General features: G+C 44.6%; 1 long non-coding RNA gene across 1 annotated transcript; it reads right to left on the reverse strand.

Moving 5' to 3' along the window:
- Positions 1-6: 6 nt before the first annotated feature.
- Positions 7-7,685, reverse strand: LOC124225738 (uncharacterized). Its single transcript, XR_006885087.1, has 4 exons — positions 7,619-7,685; positions 7,111-7,205; positions 652-789; positions 7-265 (listed from the first exon to the last, which is right to left on the reverse strand). It is a non-coding gene; the product is annotated as an uncharacterized LOC124225738 (long non-coding RNA).
- Between the last annotated feature and the right edge of the window lie 763 nt (positions 7,686-8,448).

Raw genomic sequence — 8,448 nt, forward strand, 5'->3', positions numbered from 1 at the left:
TGAGTTCCTGGGGACACAAAGCTCAGTGACACTGTGCCCTGTTTGTGGGGAGAGTTGTGTGGCTCACAGCCTCATCCCCTGAGAGCAGAGGGAGCAGGCAGCTCAGTATTCCTTAGGCAGGCCAGCAGGTCTGAAATGCTCGGGGTCGTTGCCACTCCAGCCCCATTCCCCAGCTCTCTGGTCGGAAGTCAAGTCCTCCAAGTCATAGCTGCTGCTTCCAAAGGAAAGCTTGTGTAAGAGTCCTTGAAGATATTCCCTGGCGTTGCTGGAAGGAAGCGAGAGAGGATATTGTCTCCTGGGTCATTCTAGACAGCTCCACCTCCCAATTCCCTTCTCTCTTTCCACCAAGGAATGGCTTTCAGAGGAGGCTGGAAGAGCCCATGCTCAAGAAGGAGGGGCTAAAACATGCACCTCCTTGGGCAAAGGTCCAGGTCAACTGGTTCTTTCCATGTTCCGCAACAGAGCTCTGCAGAGATCCCTCCCTTTCTCTTTGGGGGTGGGGGAGGCACATCCACACCAGCCCTGCTCTGGCTCTGCTGGCCACCCAGACCTCAGGAGCAGGGGCAATAAGAGCGGGGACCACAGCCCTCCTGACTCTGGAGACAGACAACTCTGCTCCGCTCTCCCTGGCCACCCCAGCACCCCAGTCACCTGATCACTTGAGCGGCTCAGACACCCCCAGGGCCCCTTTGTGCAGCATCATAGTTCCCCCGGGCATAGAAGTATCTGCTTGAATGTTGGTAATTGGCTTGTCTCATGTCCCAGTAGGCTCCCACCAAGTCCCAAGCCCTGGAAAGAGACAAAATAACCAAAATGAAGCTGGTGAGATACCGGAGGAGTGAAGGAATGGAAACTGTCCACTCCTTTCAGATTTTGACTCCTGACAAAGCAGTGAGAGGAGAAGGGGTTCCACATTTTTCCACTACGATGGTGCATAAGACAAATACATCCTTTCCACTGAGGGAGGGCAACTCGGGCTTGAATAAATTCGACATGACAGGCATCAAAGGCACAGAACAAATGCTGAAACCGGCAGTAAGGGATGAGGCGGAGTTGCCTGAGGGAGCTCCACAGGCCCTGTGTAGGCAGACTGCGCTGTAAGGCGTGAGCATCCTGTTCAGGTCTCTGCCTGCTCACTGAGCTCCGGTTTCCTCACCCTTCACTCGGGAGCATCATACCTACCTCCACAGTAGATGAAATGAGCACAGTAGATGAAATGAGTAGATGAAATAGAAAATGAGCGAGGGCCGGCCCCCTGGCAAGTGGTTAAGTTGGCACCCTCCACTTTGGGAGCCCAGGGTTTCGCCAGCTCAGATCCTGGGTGCGGACATGGCACCGCTCATCAAGCCATGCTGAGGCGGCGTCCCACATGCCACAGTAGAAGGGCCCACAAGTAAAATATACAACTGTGTACCAGGGGGCTTTGGGGAGAAGAAGAAGAAGAAAGAAGATTGGCAATAGATGTTAGCTCAAGTGCCAATCTTTGAAAAAATAAATAAATAAAATAAAACATAATAAGGGAACTGCCCAACAATCCCTAGCATGTCAGAGGGCCTGATGTAAGTTAGTTTCCTTTTCCTGTTAGTGAACGGTAGTGGGGACAATGAGATGCCACTATACACCATCAGAACGACAAAAATTTTAAAAACTGATGGTATCAGTTGTGGTGAGGATGTGGTACACCTGAAACTCTTATATTTTGTGGATGGAATTGTAAATTGGTGCCGTTTTGGAAAGCTACTTGGCAGCATCTACTGGAGCTAAACCTCCATCTCCCTTGTTAGCCCACAACCCCTCTCCTGGGTATCTGCCCCCAGCATGAGTGAGTGTGTGTCCACCAGAGAGCATGCACACCAACGTGCACAATGTCACTGCAGTTTCATCCACAACAGCCCACAACTGAAAAGATCCAATTATCCGACAACATAGAGTGAGCAAGTAAATCATGGTACATTTCTACAATGGAATACTGCACACCAATGAAAAAGAGCAAACTGTTGATACATATAAGCAACAACATGGATGAATCTTATAGACACAATGTTGAATGGAAGAATGCCAGATCAAAAGAGCACATTCCACCTAATTTCTCTTATGTGAAGATCAATGTAAATTGGTGCAGCCACTATGGAAAACAGTATGGAGGTGCCTCAAAAAATTAAAAATAGAACTACCTTACGATCCAGCAATTCTGCTTCTGGGTATTTATCCAAAGAAAACAAAAACACTAACTTGAATAGACCTATGCACCCTATGTTCATTGCAGCATTATTTACAATAGCCAAGATATAGACAAACTAAACATCCATCAGTGGATGAATGGATAAAGAAGATGAGGTGTACATATATATATATATATATATACACACACACACATACATATACACAATGGACTATATTCATTCATAAAAAAGAATGAAATCTTGGGGCCTGTCCCGTGGCCGAGTGATTAGGTTCGCACGCTCCGCTTCGGTGGCCCAGGGTTTCACCAGTTCGGATCTTAGGCACGGACATGGCACCACTTATCAAGCCATATCGAGGTGGCGTCCCACATAGCACAACCAGAGGCACTCACAACTAGAATATACAACTATGTACTGGGGGCCTTTGGGGAGAAGAAGGAAAAAAAAAGATTGGCAACAGATGTTAGCTCAGGTGCCAATCTTAAAAAGATAAAATAAACACAATGAAATCTTGCCATTCATGACAACGTGGATGGACCTTGAGGACATTGTGCTAAGTGAAATAAGTCAGACAGAGAAAGGCAAATACTGTATAATCTCACTTATATGGAGAACCTCAAAAAATATCCCAGCTCATAGATACAGAGAACAGATTGGCGGTTGCCAGAGGCAGGAAGTAGTGGGCGGGAGAAATGGGTGAAGGGGGTCAAAAGCACAAACTTTCAGTTATAAAATAGTTAAGTCCTAAGAATGCAATGTACAGCATGGTGACTACAGTTAATAACACTGTATTGCATATTTGAAAGTTGCTAAGAGAGTAAGTCTTAAAAGTCTTCATTACAAGAAAAAAAATTTTTGTAACTATGTGTGGTGATGGATATTAACTAGACTTATTGTGGTGATCATTTCGCAACACATACAAATATTGAATCATTACGCTGTACATGAAACTAATATAATGTTATATGTCAATTATACTTCAATAAAATTTTTGTTAAAGATAATAAGCAGGAAAAACTAATCTATAATCATAGAGGCCAGAATAGGGGTTACCTTTGGTGGGGACATTAACTGGGAGGGGACACGAGCTGTCCTTCTGGGGTGCTGGAAATATGACACATCTTGGTCTGATGGTGGTAGCGTGGGTGTTTACCTATGCAGAAGTTCATCAAGCTGTGCAGTTTACTGTATCTCAGTTTACTGTTATAGCTCAATGAAAAGAGTTTAAAAGACCATTAGTGGAAAAATAGATGCTCAAAACAGATCTAAGTGAGGAAGAGCTGGAGGAAGTGTCTGTCGTGCCTGTGTTGCTCAGTAAATATTTATTGAGACGTGCCGTGGCTCACATGTCAAGGATTTCTTTAAACCTACTCACTTGGAGAAAAGAAAAACCAAGATGGATAGTTTTAATTATTCTTTTTCTTTTATTTTTTTGTGAGAAACATTCACTCTGAGCTAACATCTGTTGCCAATCTTCCTCTTTTTTTGCTTGAGGAAGATTAGCACTGAGCTAATATCTGTGCCAATCTTTCTATATTTTATATGTGGGTTGCCACCACAAAATGACTTCACAAACAGTGTAAGTCTGTGCCCGGGATCCAAGCCAGCTTCGGTGGTCCGAAGCAGGGCATGCAAGACTTAACCACTATGTCACGGGGCCAGCCCCTTAATTATTCTTTGGTTTGTGTGTGTGTGTATGTGTGTGTGTGAGGAAGATTGGCCTTGAGCTAACATCTGTTACCATCTTCCTTTTTTTGCTTGAAGATTAGCCCTGAGCTAAGATCTGTGCCAGTCTTCCTCTATTTTGCACGTAGGACGCCACCACAGCGTGGCTGGACGAGCAGTGCGTAGGTCCGCGCCCAGGATCCCAACCTGCAATTCCCAGGCTGCTGAAGCAGAGCGCGTGAACTTGACCACTGCGCCACGGGGCTGGCCCCACCTTAATTATTATTGATGTGCTTTGTTCTGTGGCATATGTCTCACTAACTTCATGTATTAATTCTTTTGTCTCTGAGTCCGTGAATAGCTGATCTGGGGCTGAGCCTAACAACAGTTCTTTCTCTGATGCTGCCTTGACGTTCATTCCATGTTCTCCAGTTTGATAGGTAAGAGTTTTCTCCAAGTACTTGATAGATTCTATCACTGGGTTGTAGCAACACCTGAGATAGTCATTCTCATTGGTATTGTGTTTAAAATAACCTCAAGCCTTGTTCAAAACGCTGATTCCTAGCCCCACCCCATCTCCAAGATTCTGACTCAGAGGCTAGAAGAGGCTCAGGATTTCGTTTCATACAAAAACTCCCAGCACATTCAAATGCAGGTGCACCACAGCACAAATTCTGAAATTCGCTGACCTAAGGGAGGAGATATTTTTTACTATGTGCAGAAAACTTAGCAGCTAGCACCAAAATTCTTTTTAAGAACTGTATTCAGAGAAATTCATTTAAAAAGAGTAGCGCATGGGGCAGACCCTGTGGCGGAGTAGTTATGTTCGTGCGCTCGCTTCATCCGCCCAGGGTTTTGCCGGTTCAGATGCTGGGCACGGACAGGGCACCGCTCATCAGGTCTTGTTGAGGAGGTGTCCCACAGAGCACAACCAGAGGCACTCACAACCAGAATATACAACTATGTGCTGGGGGCTTTGGAGAGAAAAGAAAAAGAAAAGAAAAGAAAAGAAAAAAGATTGGCCATAGATGTTAGCACAGGTGTCAATCTTTTACAAAAAAAAGAATAGCACAGGAAATTCAAAATATAGAAATATTGAATTTGTCAAATTTCAACAAAAAAATTACAAAACTTTCAATTGCAACATTAATACATCAGTTCCAGTTCTGCATGTAAGGAGTTTGGAAGTCAATACTCCAATTCAGCAACAAGCAAATAGCTGAACAGGTTGAAAATGCACCAATTCTTCTTGACTCTGTAAGAGAGGGGAGGACACAGGGCAGACCACTGCCCCCGAGACAGGAGAGTCAGACGGGCAGACACAGGGATGCCAGTCCTACTGGAGCAGAGACTCAGGAGGCCCCACCAGTGCGGGAACCAGTGCTGAGGGAGGAGAGCCTGAACTGGAATTGATGAATTTCTGGAGGTTCAGTGGGCACAACTCTGAGAGTTAAAAACTCTAGGGGCCCCAGTCACAGGGGGCCCCACATTATTGCGAGATTTACCTTCAGGAGTGCTGCCAGGTTCTCACAAAAAATCCCCTCAGGCTTCCAGCAGGAGGAGGGAAAAGGAGCCATTTGAAGCAAGTCAGAGTCCTCTGTTCTTCTTCCCAAGGGCCGCCCTCAGGGGAAACTGTATTATCAGAGTCTAACTGCCCTGGGCAAGGGAAATACCCAACTCCAGCCCACTCCAGCCATCCTGCCCCACTTGAGGGGGAGGAAAAAACTGAGAAACACTTAACTAGTTCCCAGTCCAGAAGCGTGGGCTCACTGAAAGACTGCGACCCAACCCTAGGACAATAGAACCCCTCCCTCCCCCCACATCTCACCAGCAAGTCACTAAAGGCCCAGTTACAAGAGCTCCTTTTACCCAATACACCACATCCAGCTATCAAGAAAAAATCACAAGGCATACCAAAAGGCAAAACACAGTTTGAAGAGACAGAGCAAACATCAGACCCAAACGTGGCAGGGATATTGGAATTATCAGACTGGGAACTTAAACCAACCATGCTGAATATGCTCAGGGCTCTATGGATAAAGCAGACAGTGCGCAAGAACAGATGGTGACGTAAGCAGAGAGATGGAAATGCTAAGAGAGAACAAATCAATGCTAGACATGAAAAACACTGGAACAGAAGGAGACAATGCCTTTGATGGGGTTAGCAGTAGAATGGATATGGTTGAGAAAAGAATCTTCGAGCAAGAGGATTCAATAGAATCCTCAAAAATCAAAAAGTAGAGAACAGACTGAAAAAAAAAACAAAACAGAACATCCAAGTACTGAGGGACAACTAGAAAAGGGGTGACATATGTGTTTGGAATACCAGAAGGAGAAGACAGAGGAAGGAACAGATGAAATATCTGAAACAATAATGAGTGAGAATTTCTCCACATTAATGTCAGACACCAAGCAGAGATCCAAGAAACTCAGAGAACAGCAAGCTGGATAAACCCAACAACAAGAACAACTAAAACACACCTAGGCATGTACAGAAAATCAAAGATAAAGGAAAAATGCTGAAAGAAGCCAGAGGGAAAAAATACCTTAGCTACAGAGGAACAAAGATGAGAATCACATCTGACTCCTCCTCAGAACCCATGCAAACAAGAAGAGAGTGGAGGGAAATATTTAACATGTTGAGAGAAAAAAACTGCCAACCCCAAATTCTGCACCCTGTGATATCATCCTTCAAAGGTGAAAGAGAAATAAAGACCTTCTCAAACAAAAATCGAAGGAATTTATTGGTAGTAGGCCTGCCTTGCAAGAAATGCTGAAAGTAGTTCTTTAGAGAGAAGGGAAATCATATAGGTCAGAAATTCCCATCTATGTAAAGAAAGGAAGAGCATTACAGAAGGAACAAGGAAGGTAAAGCAAGATTAATAACGACACGTGAAGTTTAAAGTCTTGCAAAAACTGACACTGAAGGTTCCCTCTCTGGGAACACACTGAGTTCACAGTGAGACTCCAAGACTGAGGAATTTGCCACTTGTGAATTCCCACAAGGAGCTCACCCCCAGGGAGTGCTGACCCCTCTGCACACTCCCGGCAAGGACAGGCTGGGCCCGAAGCACCGCTGAAACTCTGGTCTGGAGACTCCATGGAGGGTGCTGAGGCAGACCAGCCTGGAAGGAGAAACACTCCTGCTCTGACCCGTTTGCGGCTTCTCTGAGGAGCACCCACTTCCAGTGGCTATGTGGCCTCTGCTCAGAGTGAATCCTGGGGACAGCTGGATGCGCCCTCCATCCTTCAGGGCTCTTACCTTGGACAGCCTCCTTGAAGAATGAAAACCAGCCTTCACTGCTGACTCCCACGACCAAGGAGCAGAAAACAATGGCAGTGAAAAGCTTCATTGTGCTGAAGTGAAAGACACAGAGGGCCGGAGAATCACAACCAAGGTAGACACATGTTTTGGGATTCTGAATTTCAAAGACAGCCTAGTTCCCAATTTCCATTTGTTTTTATTAGGATCATTACTGTAGGAAAGATCGAAATGGGTTTTAGGATGAAGCATAAACCCTTAATTCTCAGCCCAGATCTCTAAAGAAAATAAGAAGTTCCCAAAGTTTTACCGGTTTGTGGCCAATTTGTCACTCAATAAAGCAGATTAGAGTCGATCAATAAGCATTTCCTGAGGTCCTACTCTGTCCAGCATTGACCTCATAATGGGTAGAAAACACAACTTCTCCCCAGTCAGAATTTACCAAAAAGTGAGAAAAAGATCTCGAAGGAGAAAAACAAGAGAATTACTCCCCAGAAGAAAGCCTCACCTGTGGCCGTTTCTCCAGCTGAAATTCAGTCGCTGGTGTCTCTCCTGGCTTTGGCATTAGTGGGAAGAGAAGTCTTAAGTCCAACAATGTGCCTTGGTAAAGTCCATCTTGCTCAATTCTTCTGTGTAAATAAAAAATTAGCATATTGAATAAAACTATTTTCCTTATCCTCAAGTAGTTTCTTTCAAGTGGAGTCATTCAAGGCATTTGTTTTCTGGCAGATTTTCCTAATTGCCACATTTGCTCTCTTTTTAGTTTCCTACATTACAGGAGAAACTTGCATTTGCAAAATCAGCCGTGAGAGGACAGGGCCCTTTCTCCACTTCCTCCGCTGTGTGTTTTTCCAGTCTCACCCCTGTTTGGAAAAGGATCTTCCCAAAAAATTACACATGGATTTCATGCTCTAAGAGGGGATCCATATTATTAGCAAAGGGGATGTTAGCTTCTCTCTTGGGGCTTCTCTCTAAGGCATGTGAGGACACAGGACAAGCAAGACTTGTCAGCTTGACCAGCCATGGAATGAAGTAATGATTCTGGGAGAACCAAAGAAGGCAGGCAATTAAAGCAGGGTCTTCTAGGCAGCAGATCTCATATTGATAAAAACTGTGTATGCATGTGTATATGCAAACATGCATCGTTCTGCACTCTCTTTTTGTAACTTAACGTATCTTGAAGGTCCTTCCATATCATGTTTGTGGCTCTTTTTATACATTGTATGGATGGACCGTAATTTATACAGTATTGGTGGCCATTTGGCTTTTACCAGTCTTTCGTTAATGCAAATAATCCCACATTTGTTAACCTTGTACATATGTATACAAATATATCCC

Source organism: Equus quagga, chromosome 14, assembly GCF_021613505.1.
Source record: "Equus quagga isolate Etosha38 chromosome 14, UCLA_HA_Equagga_1.0, whole genome shotgun sequence".
NCBI lineage: Eukaryota > Metazoa > Chordata > Mammalia > Perissodactyla > Equidae > Equus > Equus quagga.